The sequence below is a fragment of the Arachis ipaensis genome, chromosome B5 (genome assembly GCF_059453495.1).
Source record: "Arachis ipaensis isolate K30076 ecotype BB chromosome B5, ASM5945349v1, whole genome shotgun sequence".
Taxonomy (NCBI): Eukaryota; Viridiplantae; Streptophyta; class Magnoliopsida; order Fabales; family Fabaceae; genus Arachis; species Arachis ipaensis.
The window spans coordinates 103,465,481-103,471,037 of NC_142440.1; the positions used below are offsets into that span (position 1 = coordinate 103,465,481).

Consider the following 5,557-nt stretch of genomic DNA (forward strand, 5'->3'; position numbering starts at 1 on the left):
CCCTTTTACGTCATTGCTGGAAAGCCCTGGATGTCTACTTTCCAACGCAATTGGAAGCGTACCATTTTGAGTTCTGTAGCTCCAGAAAATCCACTTTTAGTGCAGGGAGGTCAGAATCCAACAGCATCAGCAGTCCTTCTTCAACCTCTGAATCTGATTTTTGCTCAAGTCCCTCAATTTCAGCCAGAAAATACCTGAAATCACAGAAAAACACAAAAACTCATAGTAAAGTCCAGAAATGTGAATTTAACATAAAAACTAATGAAAACATCCCTAAAAGTAACTAGATTCTACTAAAAACATACTAAAAACAGTGCCAAAAAGCGTATAAATTATCCGCTCATCACAACACCAAACTTAGATTGTTGCTTGTCCCCAAGCAACTGAAAATCAAATAGGATAAAAAGAAGAGAATATACTATAAATTCCAAACTATCAATGAAACATAGCTCCAATTAAATGAGCGGGACTTGTAGCTTTTTGCCTCTTTAATAGTTTTGGCATCTCACTTTATCCATTGAAGTTCAGAATGATTGGCATCTATAGGAACTCAGAGTTCAGATAGTGTTATTGATTCTCTTAGTTCAGTATGATGATTTTTGAACACAGCTATTTTATGAGTCTTGGCCGTGGCCCTAAGCACTTTGTTTTCCAGTATTACCACCGGATACATAAATGCCACAGACACATAATTGGGTGAACCTTTTCACATTGTGACTCAGCTTTGCTAAAGTCCCCAATTAGAGGTGTCCAGGCTTCTTAAGCACACTCTTCTTTTGCTTTGGACCTTGACTTTAACCGCTCAGTCTCAAGTTTTCACTTGACACCTTCACGCCACAAGCACATGGTTAGGGACAGCTTGGTTTAGCCGCTTAGGCCAGGATTTTATTCCTTTAGGCCCTCCTATCCACTGATGCTCAAAGCCTTGGGATCTTTTTTATCTACCCTTGCCTTTTGGTTTTAAGGGCTACTGGCTTTTTACTCTTGCCTCTTGGTTTTAAGAGCTTTTGCCTTTTTCTGCTTGCTTTTTCTTTTTCTTTCTATTTTTTTTTTGCTATTTTTTTTTTCTGCAAGCTTTGTTCTTTGCTGCTTTTTCTTGCTTCAAGAATCATTTTTATGATTTTTCAGATTATCAAATAACATGTCTCCTTGTCATCATTCTTTCAAGAACCAACATATTTAACATTCTTAAACAACAACTTCAAAAGACATATGCACTGTTCAAGCATTCATTCAGAAAACAAGAAGCATTGTCACCACATCAATATAATTAAACTAAGTTCAAGGATAAATTCGAAACTCATGTACTTCTTGTTCTTTTGAATTAAAACATTTTTCATTTAAGGGGGGTGATGGATTCATAGGACATTCATAACTTTAGGACAAAGTTACTAAATACTAATGATCATGTAATGAAGACACAAACATGGATAAGCACTTAACATAGTGAAAACAAAAAACAGAGAATGTAAGAACAAGGAATAAGTCTACCTTAGTGATGGTGGCGTTTCCTTCTTGAGGAACCAATGATGTCCTTGAGCTCTTCTATGTCTCTTCCTTGTCTTTGTTGCTCCTCCCTCATTGCTTTTTGATCTTCTCTTATTTCATGAAGGATGATGGAGTGCTCTTGATGTTCCACCCTTAATTGTCCCATGTTGGAACTTAATTCTCCTAGGAAGGTGTTGATTTGCTCCCAATAGTTTTGTGGAGGAAAATGCATTTGAGGCATCTACGGGATCTCATGGTGATGAGCTTCATGCGTCTCTTGAGATCCATGAATGGGCTCTCTTGCTTGCTCCATCCTTTTCTTAGAGATGGGCTTCTCTTCTTCAATGGGAATGTCTCCTTCTATGAAAGCTCCAACTAAGTAACATAGATGGCAGATGACGTGAGGAAAGGCTAACCTTGCCATAGTGGAGGACTTGTCAGCCACCTTGTAGAATTCTTGAGGTATAATCTCATGAACCTCCACCTCTTCTCCAATCATGATGTTATGGATCATGATGGCCCGGTCTATAGTAACTTCAGACCGGTTGCTAGTGGGAATGATTGAGCGTTGAATGAACTCCAACCATCCTCTAGCTATAGGCTTAAGGTCCAGTCTTCTCAGTTGAACCGGTTTGCCTTTTGAGTCAATCTTCCATTGAGCTCCTTCCACACATATGTCCATGAGGACTTGGTCCAACCTTTGATTAAAGTTGACCCTTCTAGTGTAGGGGCGTGCATCTCCTTGCATCATAGACAAGTTAAATGCCAACCTCACATTTCCTGGACTAAAATCTAAGTATTTCCCCCGAACCATGGTGAAATAATTCTTTGGATCCGGGTTCTTACTTTGATCATGGTTCCTAGTGATCCATGCATTGGCATAGAACTCTTGAACCATTAGGATGCCGACTTGTTGAATGGGTTTTGTTAAAATATCCCAACCTCTTCTTTGGATTTCATGTCGGATCTCCGGTTACTCATTCTTCTTGAGCTTGAAGGGGACCTCGGGGATCACCTTCTTCTTGGCCACAACATCATAGAAGTGGTCTTGATGAGCTTTGGAGATGAATCTTTCCATCTCCCATGACTCGGAGGTGGAAGCTTTTGTCTTCCCTTTTCCTTTTCTAGAGGATTCTCCGGTCTTAGGTGCCATCAATGGTAATGGAAAAACAAAAAGCTTATGCTTTTACCACACCAAAATTAGAATATTGCTCGCCTTTGAGCAAGAGAAGAAAGAAGAGATGAAGAAGAAGAAGAAATGGAGAAGAGGGAGAGAGAGATGTGTTTCGGCCATATAGGGTGGATTTGGGTGGGAAATTGATTTTGAATTTTGAAGGTAGGTGGGGTTTATGAGGTAGGTTTATGGGGAAGAGTGGATGAATGTGAGTGGTGAAGTGGTGATAGGGAAGAGAGATTGAGGTGATTGGTGAAGAGTTTTGGGGAAGAGTGTTTATGGGATTGTGTGAAAGAGGGGTGAGAAGAAGTGAGTGGAGGTAGGTGGGGATCCTGTGGGGTCCACAGATCCTGAGGTGATCCTGTGGGGTCCACAGATCCTGAGGTATTCAAGAATTTACAACCTTGCCCCAAATTAGGCATGCAAAATGCCCTTGCACACAATTCTGGGCGTTCAGCGCCAGATTGGTGCTTGTTCTGGGCGTTGAACGCCCATTTGTTGCCCATTTCTGGTGTTGAACGCCAGAACCACGCTTGTTCTGGGCGTTCAGTGCCAGCTCTTTTCCAGGGTGCAATTCTGGCGTTCAAACGCCCAGATGCTGCCCATTTTGGGTGTTCAGCGCCAGAACCATGCTCTGTTCTGGCGTTGAACGCCAGCCAGATGCTTCTTACTGGCGTTTAAACACCAGTAAGGTCTTCCTCCAGGGTGTGATTTTTCTTCTATTGTTTTTGATTCTATTTTCAATTTTTATATTTATTTTGTGACTCCACATGATCATGAACCTAATAAAACATGAAAGAACAAGAAAAATAAAATTAGATAAATAAAATTGGGTTGCCTCCCAACAAGCGCTTCATTAATGTCAATAGCTTGACAGTGGGCTCTCATGGAGCCTCACAGATGTTCAGAGCATTGTTGAGACTCCCCAACACCAAACTTAGAGTTTGGATATGGGAGTTCAACACCAAACTTAGAGTTTGGTTGTGGCCTCCCAACACCAAACTTAGAGTTTGACTGTGGGGGCTCTGGTTGACTCTGTTTTGAGAGAAGCTTTTTATGCTTCCTCTCCATGTTTACAGAAGGATGTCCTTGAGTTTTAAACTCAAAGGAGTCCTCATTCAATTGAAGGACTAGTTCACCTCTGTTAACATCAATCACAGCTCTTGCTGTGGCTAGGAAGGGTCTTCCAAGGATGATGAATTCATCATCATTCTTCCCAGTATCCAGGACTATGAAATCAGCAGGGATGTAAAGGCCTTCAACCTTTACTAACACGTCCTCTACTTGTCCATAAGCCTGTTTTCTTGAATTGTCTGCCATCTCTAATGAGATTTTAGCAGCTTGCACCCCATAGATTCCCAGTTTCTCTATTACGGAGAGGGGCATGAGGTTTATCCCTGAACCAAGGTCACACAGAGCCTTTTCAAAGATCATGTTGCCTATGGTACAAGGTATTACGAACTTTCCAGGATCCTGTTTCTTGTGAGGCAATGTCAGTTGATCCAGATCACTTAGTTCATTGGTGAACAAGGGAGGTTCATCTTCCCAAGTCTCAATACCAAATAATTTAGCATTCAGCTTCATGATTGCACCAAGAAACTTGGCAGCTTGCTCTTCAGTAACATCCTCATTTTCTTCAGAAGAGGAATACTCATCAGAGCTCATGAATGGCATAAGGAGGTTCAATGGAATCTCTATGATCTCTAGATGAGTCTCAGATTCCTTTGGTTCCTCAGAGAGAAACTCCTTATTGATCACTGGACGTCCCAGGAGGTCTTCCTCACTGGGATTCACGTCCTCAACCTCCCTTACAGGTTCGGCCATGGTGGTTATGTCAATGGCCTTGCACTCTCCTTTTGGATTTTCTTCTGTATTGCTTAGGAGAGCACTAGGAGGGATTTCAGTGATCCTTTTACTCAGCTGGCCCACTTGTGCTTCCAAATTTCTAATGGAAGACCTTGTTTCATTCATGAAACTTACAATGGCCTTAGATAGATCAGAGACTAAGTTTGCTAAATTGGAGGTATTTTGTTCAGAGTTCTCTGTCTGTTGCTAAGTGAATGATGGAAAAGGTTTACTATTGTTAAACCTGTTTCTTCCACCATTATTAAAGCCTTATTGAGGCCTTTGATCCTTCCATGAGAAATTTGGATGATTTCTCCATGATGAGTTATAGGTGTTTCCATAAGGTTCACCCAAGTAATTTACTTCTGCTATTGCAGGGTTCTCAGGATCATTAGCTTCTTCTTCAGAAGCTGCCTCTTGAGTACTGTTGGATGCAGCTTGCATTCCATTCAGACTCTGAGAAATCATATTGACTTGCTGAGTCAATATTTTATTCTGAGCCAATATGGCATTCAGAGTATCAATTTTAAGAACTCCCTTCTTCTGAGGCGTCCCATTACTCACAGGATTTCTCTCAGAAGTGTACATGAACTGGTTATTAGCAACCATGTTAATGAGTTCTTGAGCTTCTGCAGGCGTTTTCTTTAGGTGAATGGATCCACCTATAGAGGTATCCAATGACATTTTAGCTAATTCAGACAGACCATCATAGAATATGTCCAGGATGGTCCATTCTGAAAGCATGTTAGAAAGACACTTTTTGGTCAGTCCTTTGTATCTCTCCCAAGCTTCATAGATGGATTCACCTTCTTTCTGTCTGAAGGTCTGAACATCTACTCTAAGCTTACTCAACTTTTGAGGAGGAAAGAACTTGGCTAAGAAAGCCTTGACCAGCTTATCCCAAGAGTTCAGGCTATCCTTAGGTTGAGAGTCCAACCATACTCTAGCTCTGTCTCTTATAGCAAAAGGGAAAAGCATGAGCCTGTAGACTTCAGGATCTACTCCATTAGTCTTAACAGTATCACATATCTGCAAGAATTCAGTTAAGAA

At 41.1% G+C, this 5,557-nt stretch overlaps 1 non-coding gene across 1 annotated transcript; it reads left to right on the forward strand.

Moving 5' to 3' along the window:
* The first annotated feature begins 5,245 nt into the window (after positions 1-5,245).
* LOC148565216 (small nucleolar RNA R71) lies at positions 5,246-5,353 on the forward strand. Its single transcript, XR_015885556.1, has one exon. It is a non-coding gene; the product is annotated as a small nucleolar RNA R71 (small nucleolar RNA).
* Positions 5,354-5,557: the final 204 nt, after the last annotated feature.